Below are 13,095 nucleotides of genomic sequence, written 5' to 3' on the forward strand. Positions count from 1 at the left end.
GCTTCCAACTTGGGGATAATAATGAGTTAATTTACTATAAACATTTTTGTGCAGGATTTTTTGTGTGGATTTAAGTTTTTAACTCATATAGGTAATATCAAGGAGCACGATTGCTAGATTACACGATAAAACTATGTTCAGTGTTAGCTTGTAGGGACCTGAGAAACTATCTTTCGAAGTAGCTATATTATTTGATAACCGTTCTCACTTTTGGGTTCCACCAGCAATGGGTGAGAGTTCCTGTTCCTCTACATTCTTTTCCGTATTTGGAGTTGTCAGAGTTTTGTTGTTGTTGTTGTTTGTGTTTAATTTTAGCTACTTTGAAAGATTTGGAGAAGGGAATAGCAACCTACTCCAGTATTCCTGCATAGAGAACCCCATGGTTCTATAAATTTGAAATTTGAAATAAAGAAAGAAAGAAAGAAATTTGAAAGAGCTACTTCCTATATAATTCCAACTACAGTTAACCCTTGAACACACAGCAGCCTGTGGGTCACGAAGAGTCAGACACAATTGATCAACTGACACACACACACGACAGGTGTTTAGGGGTATCTCTACCATCTTGGTCAACTTCTATCATTGTTGTTTTAAGTTGAAATTTGCTGATGGCACATAATGCTCAGCATCTTTTCATATGCTGATTTGTCATTTGTACATCTTCTTTGGTGAGGTGTTTGTTCAGATCTTTTGCCCATTTTAAAATTGAGTTTTTTGTTGTCTTATTGTTGAGTTTGAAGAATTCATTTTATATTTTGGCTAGAAGACTTTTTTATCAGATACATACTTTTTTCAAATGTTTTCTCCCAGTCTACAGCTTGTCTTCTCACTCTCTTAGAGGATTATATATTTAAAAAATATAATAGTTAGATCTTGTCTTGTATATTTCCATGTTTGTGACACCTGTCAATTATGCCAGGGCCATTTATTTGCCTCGGAGGAGACTGGCCTAGTCAATATAATTGCAACGGGAAGAGTCAATTTGTAGTTGTGATCTTCAAAATTAAGTTTTTGAGTCTCCAACAAGGCCATAATCTTGAAACCAGGCTTTACTGAAAAATAAATGTTTTGTCTTAGCTGTATTTTTTAAATTGAGGTAACCTTGTTTTATAACATTACATAAACTTTATGTGTACAACATTATATTTCAACTTCTGTATACATTACACATGCTTACCACCAAAAGTTTACTTTCCACCCATCACCATAGTGACCACTAATTTGTACTCTGTATCTGTTTTTGCTTGGTTGGGTTTGTTCATTTATTTGTTATTATTTTCTATATTCCACATATGAGTGAAATCGTATGGTATTTGAGAAAGAGAATTTCTAAAGTCTGTAAGATCCCTTGACTATATCCAGAGTCACGTAAGTGTGACTGACAAGACATGACATCAACCATGAGTGAAAATCGGAATATCATGTGAAAGAGGATCCTGACACATAGGAAAGAAGAAAAAGACCTACACTTCTACTCCAGTGTAATTAAGGAAAGAGATGGATGGGAAGGGATGGTCCCCTTGCTCACTGTTTTTCCTAACCTCCATACTACCCCAGTCTGCATGATGCACCTCTCTTCTCCCTTCTATGAGATTCCACTCCTACCTCTCAGGTAACATGGCCTACTCTCTCCTCTATGTCCCCAGAATTGCGTACACACTCAAATTGTGGGGTCTGTAAATTCTGTTGCAGTTAATCATAGGTGATCTGCTTCCTGAGACCGTGAGCTCCTTGGGGCCAGGAACTACAGATAATTTATCTCTATATCCACGTGCCTGGCACCATGCTTGGATCCTTATAGGCATCTTGCTGCCTGCAGAGAGTAGAGTAAATGCATAAATGTGTGCTGAGATATGCAGGGCAGGCAAGCAGTTGGAAGGTTTAACAAGGAAAGCAACATTTGAGCTGTGCTTGAAAGCTGATTTGGTGTAAGCCAGGAAGCAAAGTGGGAGGAAAAACACTAGGAACAGCATGGGCAAAGGCACAGAGATACGAAGCAGCACAGGGCACTTGGAGGGCTCCAGTCAGTGTCTCCGCAGCCGCTGTGAACTGAGTTGTGTCCTCCAGAAATTTATATGAAGAAGTCCTAAACACCAATTGACAATATTTGTAGAGGGGCTTTTGGGAGGTGATTAGGATTAGATTAGATCATGTAGATCATGCCCTCATAATGGAAGCAATGCCTTTATGAATAGAGGAAGAGGCAGGAGAGTTCTATCTCTCTATGTACGTGTACCAATGAGAAGCCATGTGAGCACACAGCCAGAAGACAGCTGTCTACAAGCTAGAAAGCTGGCTGTCACCAGGAACCAAGTCTACTGGCACCTTGATCTTGGCTCTTTCAGCCTCTAGAACTGTGAGATATAAATGTGTGTGGTTTAAGTCACTGAGTCTATGGTATTTTGTTATAACAGCCCAAGCCAGCTGAGATAACTGCCTTAGCGGAGTACTTGTGTGTGGAGGAATGAATGAATGAAGACATGAATATATTTTACTTCCTCACTGTCAGGGCATTTCTCTTTATGGAACCAAATCCATGTTTTATAACCAAATTATATAACATATAACCAAATTTATAGCATAACCAAATTATGTTTTAAAATGTGGGTTTTATTAGTATTCAGATACGGGGAAACTAACAGATTGGGAGATGATAGCCATTGAAATAACATAGCCATTGCATTGCTTGTAGATCCCAAGAGGAGAGGACACACCACGCCATGGGGGGAGCACATGGAGAAGCGCCAGGGTCAGGCAGAAGGATCGAAGGGAAAATGTGGGCAATAAGCCTTATAGTAGTTTCCACAGGAAGAATAGGCAAAGTAGTGTAAACAAGCTTAGGGTTGGCTAGTTGGATAATTTTGCAAGTTCTGGGGCTTGCAAAAAAAAAAAAAATAGAGACTATCCATAGTGTCTGGCACCTGAGTCTTGGGTGATCAGGAGAATAACGGTCCTAACGTTATTAACATTATTAATAACAGTGTGGATCCGGCTGCTTGCCCTCAAAAGCCTAGGCCAGGTGGAAAGGAAAGTTTGCTTTATTTCAGATGCCAGCAACTGTGGGGGAGGATGGGAGATGGTGGCAGACTTCTGTCCAAAAGCTAACTCCTCCCACTGACAAACAGGGAGTGAGAGCTTTTCAGACAGAGTGCGTTAGGGGGCGGGGGGCTACATGCAGAATCAGCAGTCATCTCTAACAGTCATCTTCAGATTGGTCATCAGTGGTCTAACCAGCATCATCTTGGTTGTTTTCGGTACAGTTACTCTTCAGTTCTGGGGCCCATTTGTTCCCATTTCTTTGAGGCCAGTTCTCAGAATTGTGGGGACTCATGTCCTGGGTGCAGTCTGGTCATAATGTAGTTGACTTTTCCACCTGGTGTTTTAGTATCTATAAGACAGCTCACAAGACAACGCTCAGAATATTATCTGTAGCCCTTGAGAAAGAACTGAAGGGGCCTAGACTATGCTTAATGACTACATTATTATTACTTGGTCTCCTTTGACTGTTTTCCTTCATTTCCACATGTTCTCATTTCTCTCATTAAGCTTATTATTTGAGCAAAGTTTTCCACAGACAAAAGGCAGGCAGAGGACATAGTTTGGGGGGTGGGTAGCCAGGACCATAGCGTCGTGCTCTGTTTCAGTCCCTTGTGTGAGAGCTCAGTGGAGGTGCCTGGGGGCATGGGCTGTGCCGCATTGGTTTGCAATAGAAAACTGTGCTTTCAGATGACTCATTCACTATCTCCAGAAATTGTCTAACCTTAGGAGGGACAGTCTTACCAGGGCCTTCAATGTCCAAGATGTCAAAGCAACAAATACAGAGACTAGAAAACTTGTTTTCTAGTCTCAGGGAAACCTGAAACTGGGTATTTGGAGATGGAGCTGTGAATACTGGGAACTTTTGTAACCTGCTTTTTCAAGATTTGTCAAGATCATGTCTTCCAGTGACATTACCCTTTTTCATGTCAATTTTGCCATATTTTCTTTCACTAATTGATTCATTCACACATTTAATAAACATTTACTGAGCAACCACTACACATGGACATCACCAGATGGTCAATACCAAAATCAGATTGATTACATTCTTTGCAGACCAGAGTCAGCAAAAACAAGACCAGGAGCTGACTGTGGCTCAGATCATGAACTCCTTATTGCAAAATTCAGATTTAAATTGAAGAAAGTAGGGAAAATCACTACACCATTCAGCTATGACCTAAATCAAACCCCTTACGATTATAAAGTAAAAGTAACAAATAGATTCAAGGGATTAGCTCTGATAGACAGAGTGCCTGAAGAACTATGGATGGAGGTTTGTTACATTGTACAGGAGGCCACGATCAAGACAATCCCCAAGAAAAAGAAATGCAAAAAGGCAAAATGGTTGTCTGAGGAGGCCTTACAAATAGCTGTGAAAAGAAGAGATGTGAAAAGCAAAGGAGAAAAGGAAAGATATACCCATTTGAATGCAGAGTTCCAAAGAATAGCAAGGAAAGATAAGAAGGCCTTCCTCAGTGATCAGTGCAAAGAAATAGAGGAAAACAATAGAATGGAAAAGACAGAGATCTCTTCAAGAAAATTAGAGATACCAAGGGAACATTTCATGCAAAGATGGGCACAACAAAGGACAGAAGCAGGATGGACCTAACAGCAGCAGAAGAGATTAAGAAGAGGTGGCAAGAATACATAGAAGAACTATACAAAAAAGATCTTCATGACCCAGATAACCACAATGGTGTGATCACTCACCTAGAGCCAGACATCCTGGAATGCGAAGTCAAGTGGGCCTTAGGAAGCATCACTGTGAACAAAGCTAGTGGAGGTGATGGAATTCCAGTTGAGCTATTTCAAATCCTAAAAGATGATGCTGTGAAAGTGCTGCACTCAATATGTCAGCAAATTTGGAAAACTCAACAGTGACCACAGGACCGGAAAAGATCAGTTTTCATTCCAATCCCAAAGAAAGGCAATGCCAAAGAATGCTCAAACTACCACACAATTGCACTCATCTCACATGCTAGCAAAGTAATGCTCAAAATTCTCCAAGTCAGGCTTCAACAGTACGTGAACAGTGAACTTCCAGATGTTCAAGCTGGATTTAGAAAAGGCAGAGGAACCAGAGATCAAATTGCCAATATCGGTTGAATCATTGAAAAAGCAAGAGAGTTCCAGAAAAACATCTACTTTTGCTTTATTGACTATACCAAAGCCTTTGACTATGTGGATCACCACAAACTGTGGAAAATTCTTAACGAGATGGGAATACCAGAACACCTTACCTGCCTCCTAAGAAATCTGTATGCAGATCAGGAAGCAACAGTTAGAACTGGACATGGAACAAAAGACTGGTTCCAAATAGGGAAAGGAGTACATCAAGGCTGTATATTGTCACCTTGCTTATTTGACATATACAGAGTACATCATGAGAAATGCAGGGCTGGATGAAGCACAAACTGGAATCAAGATTGCTGGGAGAAATATCAATAACTTCAGATATGCAGATGACACCACCCTTTGGCAGAAAGTGAAGAAGAACTAAAGAGCCTCTTGATGAAAGAGAAAAAAGAGAATGAAAAATTTGACTTAAAGGTCAACATTCAGAAAACTAAGATCATGGCATCTGGTCCCATCACTTCATGGGAAATAGATGGGGAAACAGTGGAAACAGTGAGAGACTTTGTTTTCTTGGGCTCCAAAATGACTGCAGATAGGACTGCAGCCATGAAGTTAAAAGATGCTTGCTCCTTGAAAGAAAAGCTATGACCAACCTAGACAGTATATTAAAAAGCAGAGACATTACCTTGCCAACAAAGGTCTGTTTAATCAAAGCTATGGTTTTTCCATAAGTCATGTATGGATGTGAGATTTGGAGTATAAAGCTGAGCGCCGAAGAATTGATGCTTTTGAACTGTGGTGTTGGAGAAGACTCTTGAGAGTCCCTTGGACTGCAAGGAGACCCAACCAATCATTCCTAAAGGAAATCAGTCCTGAATATTCATTGGAAGGACTGATGTTGAAGCTGAAACTCCAATCCTTTGGCCACCTGATTCAAAGAACTGACACATTGGAAAAGACCCTGATGCTGAGAAAGATTGAAGGTGTGAGGAGAAGAGGGTGACAGAGGATGAGATGGTTGGATGGCATCACTGACTCGACTTGATGGACATGAGTTTGGGCAAGCTCCAGGAGTTGGTGATGGACAGGGAAGCCTGGCGTGCTGTAGTCCATGGTTTTGCAAAGAGTTGGACACGACTGAGCAACTGAAGTGAACTGAACTGAGCACCCTGAACTGAACTGAATTGAACTGGACAGTACAAGCCAGGCACCGTGTCAGACAGGTCCTGGTAGCTTGGTCAGAGAGACAGCCTAGGGATCAAGTAAAATTCCTGCCTGTGTGGTTAGTACTCTGCTGCTGCTGCTGCTAAGTCGCTTCAGTCGTGTCCGACTCTGTGCGACCCCATAGACAGCAGCCCACTAGGCTCCTCTGTCCCTGGGATTCTCCAGGCAAGAACACTGCAGTGGGTTGCCATTTCCTACTCTAATGAAGTCCTAAGTGCAAATATCTTCAGAGGCTCCTTGCCTTCCCCCAAACTCCTTACAGGTATGAAGGTCCCTTGCTACCAAGCTTAGGGATATCTACAGAGGCAGTTTCATTTCTCATAATGGAAGATTTGCTTTTAATCAAAGAGAGGACCTTTCCTCAATCTGAAAGCCTTGTATTTTTTTGCAACTTTCAAGGGCAGCTTGCAGACAGGCGCTTTAATAACAGCGCCCTCAGGGACAAGGCTGTGACTTTAAATAGTGTGAAAACCCCAATCACTGGACTCACAGGGGCAATCTGAGTATTGATCATGAATTTTCTAATGGCCTTGCAAAGTATGACAAAATTTTAGGAGATTTTTAATTAACTTTGGCTGTTCAAAGCAGCTCTATGCCTGAGAGAGGGAACACATTAGAATTTTCCAAAGGGCTTTCTTTCCTGAAACAGAAAACATAAATGGTAGTGGGGAAAAAATATCAAAGTTACTGAGTATGGAAATCACCACTTTGGGGTTTATGAAAACCACATCCTGCTAACTCCCTGCTATGTGAGGGAGCTTTCAGAGGTAATGAGGCAGGCTCCCGAGTGTCAAGTGTCTGCCTTGCTTTATACTTATCTGAACTCTCATCCCAGCGCTCCTGCTGGTAGGGTACATGCTCATCCCGGCAGAGAGGGTGTCTGACATCACCTTCCAGTCCCCCGCGGAAAACCTTGCACACAGCAGGCACTTAATGCACTCTGGTGGGACTGAACACGAGAGAAAAGACTTCCCAGGAAGGCAGAGGGATACAAAGTACTTTCTCTGTTATCTGCTCCTCTGCTCTGAACTGGAGGCAGAGCAGCCTGTCTGAGGCTACACCTCAGGCTTTTTCCCTCTGCATGGGGAAAAAAACCAGCTTATACTGAGTCCTCACCATGTGCCTGTCTCTGTAGTAGACAATTTACAGAACCATTTCATCAGTCCTCCCAATAATTTCTTACAACTGGAATCATCACCCCATTTTACAGGTGGAGAAATGAGGCACTGGCGAATAAGCCTCTCCTGAGCATTTTATTTGAAAGTCCATCTGATCACTCCACCAGCCTGAAGAAATCATCTTTATCGAGGTATTGAACAGTCATGTGGGGGCACTGCATTCAGAAAGGTTTTGGTTTTATCAAATTGGCTAACAAGGGAGAGACCTTCCAGTCCATCAACCCAGGGACCCATTTATCAGACTAACTAATTCCTTGGAGAATGTAGAACAAGTCCTAAGGGTTGTATAAGTGGGGAAGACCCAACAGTCATTCTCCCCCCACTTCCTTCTCCACTAAAAGAGTCCCCCACCCCCCCACCCCCGTTCATAGTTGAGGAAAACATTCCAATAACTCACCTTCCCAGCATCCCTTGCATCTAGGGGTGGCCATGTGACCAGCTCTGGTCAATGAGATTAAAGTGAGATCTCCTAATGAGCTTCTGATATGAGCCCTGATAAAGAGAGTGAGCCTCAAGGAAAGCTCTTTCTTCTTTCAGTTCCTTTGTGCTATGGACAATATCATATGATCATGGGATATCATATCTTGACTATTTTTTTTATTATGAGCAACTACACACACACACACACACACACATGTTCTAAGGATGACAACATGAGTGGATTAATTCTTTATGACATCACAGGAGAGAGGATCACTTGTCTCCAGAGTTCCTTTTTTGGTGAGATGATGAAATGTCCTTATTACTTAAGGCATTGTTTGTCCAGTAATCTGAGTTGCGTCTTCCATTAAGTATCCTCTGAAAGCATCCTGATTTTGGAAATCACAGAGAATGAAATACAAGCAATGCCAAGTCCTGAGTAATTACATTTTTGGGGTGAGGGGCTGCGGGTGGGTAAAGGGCTGCAAGGCCATGGTCAAGATCAGACAGTTCAGGGCACTGAAGCAGAGGGTGATGAGTGTGTCAAATTTTAAAAATCTGGTTTATGTAAGGACTGATGTTATTTAAAAAGAATATTGCAATAGGGAAGGCAGATGACTGTAACAAGGAGATAGTAAGTCCCAATGTCATGGAGAAAGGAACTTGATTTACAGGAAGGAGCAAATAAGGCTAGAAAGCAACCAGTATGAGGGAATGGGACAAGGGCATCATGTAAGGAGACAGTTGATAAAGGTCAGCCAACTCTCTGGTCCTTAAAGAAAAATGTTCCTGAGCATTCCAACACTCAAGGATGGTCCAAAATTCAGGGACTGGGAGAAGAAGAGAAGTTTTGACTAAGTTTGTCTAAGTTAAGACAAGTTTGTGGGCATTTTATCTAGATTGGTCAGGGGGGAAAAACAGCTCAGCTAATCATGTCTGAGACAAAGAATGGAAATGTGGAGGGTCTGTGTCTGACCTTGTCACGGGTTAACAAGACGGTCATGGGTGAATCTTACATAAGTCATACTGGGAAGGATGGTTTTTTGCAGTGAGCCATTTCCTGGAACACAGAAGGGGTCAGGAGACGGACAAATTCTTAACTGTCAGTGATTTCCAAGAGCACAGGGCTTAATAAATTTCAATGTTGTCGAAGAAGAAACTCAAAAGCAGACCTCAGGGCAGAGTTAAAGGGTCACTTATCCACCCCAAACTATCATTCTCTTCCCATGTGCCAGGCACTGTGTTAGCAGACACGAGGGACACAGAGATGATTCAGACAGGTTCCCCTGAAGGAATATAACAAGGGAGGGAGGCATGAACATAAATACCTGCAGAAGATATCCTAGCATCTGCCGTCTGCCCTCACATACTTTCTATGCTCTCATTCTCTTTCCTTTGGGGAGCACCTGAGTCTTGCCAACTGCCTGCCCTGCAGTAGACCCATATGTTCTGGGCACATCGGCAAAACCCAAGAGAATCAAAAGCAGAAAAGGGAGAGGTTTTCCAAAACACGAGCCTTGGGTCTCAAAAGTATTTAAAAGGATTAAGCGATTCAATATCAACCTCCCAAAGAAGCCCTCTCATTGATGCTGAATCTTGATTTTGCTCTCTTCCTCTGAAGGGCGTCTGAGAACTTTTACCTGAGTTCTTATATTTCAGCCTAGATGAGGGCAGATATAAAAAGTCTCATCATTCAAGTAGGAAATTGGATGCCCTGAGAGATACATGCTTACATGCTAAGTCGCTCAGTTGTGTCTGACAATTTGTGACCCCATGCACAGTAGTCCACCAGGCCTCCTTGTCCATGGGATTCTCCAGGCAAGAATACTGGAGTGGGTTGCCATGCCCTCCTCCAAGGGATCTTCCTAACCCTGGGATCTAACCAGCCTCTCTTAAGTCTCCTGCATTGGCAGGTAGTTCTTTAGCACTTGGCGCCATCTGGGAAGCTCCCTGAGAGGTGCAGTCACTCTAATTAGGTAACCCTGCAGATCATTGTCGAGACTCAGGAAAATTGTGTGGCTTCTCATTCTGGTTTCTGTTTTACCAGACCTTTCAGTAATGCCTAAGTTACGGCTTTTCTTTTTTCTTTTTTTTTTTCTTTAAAGGTTTTATTTTTTTAGAGCAGCTTTAGTTTCAAAGCAAAGTACAGTTTTATCTGTAGCCATACAAGCATAGCCTCCCCCATTATAAACCACCCCCACCAGACGGATACATTTGTTGCAACTGATGAATCTACATTGACACATCGTAATCACCCCAAGTTCATAGTTTTTTAGGGTTCACTGTCTTGAACTTGGCTTTTCTGAAGGCAGCCAGAGGCAGGAGTTGGTGTAGAGGTGGGCAGAAAACACAGTGCCAAATGCTGCTCCCCAGAAGAGGGATGGGCAATGATATAAGAATTATATTTTAACTTAGTCCACAAAACTGAAATTAAAGCACTGCGTCCCCTGCATGATCATCATCACCATGGGACATTATGATTTACAGTCTCAAGCAAGGAAACCTGAAGGTGGTACCACATATCAGAAAGCATGCACCTCCATGTGTCCATAAGAAGATCTTCTGAATATCTCATTCAATAATTTTTAAGAAGTTATCATCAGGAACTTCCTAAATCATGCAGACTTCTTAGGGCGATACAGATATTTAACTTTGAAGAGGACGCAGGCTGATTGTAATTCCTTTTACACCAGACTTCGCCACAGGTCTTGTGGCTGCCTTTACATTCTGCATTTTCCTTCTTTCCTCCTTCTCATCCTCATCCCTTCCTCTAGCTCCAGCATCTCAGACATCAGAGTGGAGACGGCTAATACTCACTCTCCTCTTTTTACTTCAGGAGGCCTCTCAAATTTTTGCTGAGGATATAACTGCTCAGCTAAAAACTGTTTCCCAGCTTCCTTTTGTAGTCAGTGTGGCCACATGATTTTTTTCCCTGCCAACAGTATGTGAATAAAAGTGATGGCAACTTCTGGGAGTGTGATAAGAAAAGAAGCATGAAACATCTTTCCTCCACTTCCCTTTTCTTCTTTTCTCTGGAACATGGATATGATGGCAGGAGTTGGAGCAGCCACTCTGGGCTGAGATGGAAGCCTTATACTGAACTCTGTTTTGAGCAGAAGAACAAAGTAAAGAACCTGGATCTCTGAGATTACTGAGCTGCCATAAAGACTTAGACTCTCTACCTGAACTTGAAGAGAAAAATAAACCTCAGTTTTAATTTGCTATGTTTGGGGCGGGGGAGTCCTCTTTATTATAAAGCCTAGAATTTTTCCTAACTTGTTATGAAAGATAAAGCTAGCTGTAGGCAATACTCAGGATGGAGAATTAATGAGCAACAGACTGGAGATCAACAAAGAAATTCATACATTGTTGACATTTTCTGGTCAAGAATCTTTAGGAGCTAAAAAATCAGAGAAGAACATGTCTTATTGGTAGCATTTGTTAGCCAAAAGAAATGTGGCATGGACAGGTTTTGATAGAATGGAAGGAGCTGGAGGAGAGATAAACCCGACTCTGTCTTTTTAGCTTTGTGTGTGCTCAGTTGCTCAGTCCTGTTTGAGTCTTTGTGACCCATGGATTGTAGCCCGCCAGCCTCCTCTGTCCATGGAATTTTCCAGGCAAGAATACTGGATTGGGTTGCCCATTGCAGAGGATTTTCTTGACCTAGGGATCAAACCCACATCTCCTGAGTCTCCTGCATTGGCAGGCAGATTCTTTACCACTGAGCCACCTGGGAAGCTCTTAGCTCTGTGGCCTTGGATAATTCTTAACTCTTTTATCAATTTCCTTCTTGATTAAATAAATATGATAAAGCTTGTCTGGCTATTTTGAGAAACAAATAAACCATATGTTTAAAGAGAAGCATAGGATGAAAGAGTCAGAAGGTCTAGATGAATCCCATCTGCTATTAATGTGCCTGGTTGCCTTGGGCAAGTCACTGCCCTTCTCTGGGCCTGTTGCTTCATCTGTAAAATGTAGAAGTCTAGACTAGATGATCTCTGAGGTCTTTCCCTGCTCAGTCTATGGTTTAAAAAAAAAAATCAGGCTACCATGTCATGGAGAGAGAGCCTACACTTTGCCAGAGTCGACTTGGCTATGCCGGTTCCTGAGAGTTGATTGCTGTGGGTCACTTCTCACTTCTGTGGTCAGTGCGGTTCTTGTGGCAGCTTGGACTAGGCCACGATGAGAGTATGTACACCACAGAAATTGCCAAAGGCTGTAATTTTTGCCAATTTTGGGATCCTCCCACCCTCTGCAGACTGTTGGTTGTGCAACATTTCCCAGCACACTACTTAATACAAGGAAAGAAAAATGAAGACTTGGTCTTAGTGCTCAAAGTAGCAAATATAACTAGTAAAGCTTAACATGAGAATGACAAGTCTGTGTTTCTAATGTACAGAGGATGGAGGGAGAAGAATTAGAAGTTACCTGACTCCTGGCTCCCAAGTTCCATGGTCCAGCTCCAGGTTGCAGTAAATGGGCCCCTGGTGATATGAAGGAGTTAATACCTTTCCCTCAGTGACCAACTTACCTGGCCTCAGTGTGCTGTTGTTACCTCAGATGCACCATTTTGTAGTTTAATTAAAACCGGCGAACCAGAGGCTCGGGATAATGGGCTAGTGGTGCCTGTAGCCCCACCCTGGGTGAAAGTTGAACCCCCTAGGATCAGGAATAAAGGGCTTCCAAGACACGGAGTGATCAGTAGCAGTTGTTAAATTATTCCAGTTAATCCAAACGGAGCAGTAACCTGAGGTCCTGACTCATCTAGCCAAGTGGGACCCGTGGCCTGGAAAGCGTTTGGAGATTCTGGAACAATGAATTATCCACTTGGTTATTCTCACCATTTAGAGTGTCGTCTCAAAAGTGTTCTGAAGAAAGCAGTTCCTTGGTATGCTGGTAGTACCCTCTTCCATACCCCAAAAGGAGTTCATTGTCAAATGTCTTTGAGAAATATTGGATATAACATAGTAAACAGGCTCCTTATGGCAGCACTTCTTAGAGATTTTAATAGGCTAATGCTTCTCAAACTGTCTGTGGTGATGCATCTGATACAAAAATTTCCATTCAACACACGGTACAATTGTCCCCGTGTGCAGTTTACCACACCAGTCTGCCAATACCCAACCCGAAGGACCCCATTCAGTGAGATGAGTTCATG

The 13,095-nt window shown here is 42.4% G+C and overlaps 1 long non-coding RNA gene across 1 annotated transcript; it reads right to left on the reverse strand.

Annotated features, from left to right (window-relative positions):
• Positions 1-7,577: 7,577 nt before the first annotated feature.
• On the reverse strand, positions 7,578-8,199 carry LOC132342351 (uncharacterized). The gene is made up of 2 exons (XR_009490694.1): positions 7,915-8,199; positions 7,578-7,672 (listed from the first exon to the last, which is right to left on the reverse strand). It is a non-coding gene; the product is annotated as an uncharacterized lncRNA (long non-coding RNA).
• Positions 8,200-13,095: the final 4,896 nt, after the last annotated feature.

Source organism: Bos taurus, chromosome 15 (genome assembly GCF_002263795.3).
Source record: "Bos taurus isolate L1 Dominette 01449 registration number 42190680 breed Hereford chromosome 15, ARS-UCD2.0, whole genome shotgun sequence".
Classification (NCBI taxonomy): domain Eukaryota; kingdom Metazoa; phylum Chordata; class Mammalia; order Artiodactyla; family Bovidae; genus Bos; species Bos taurus.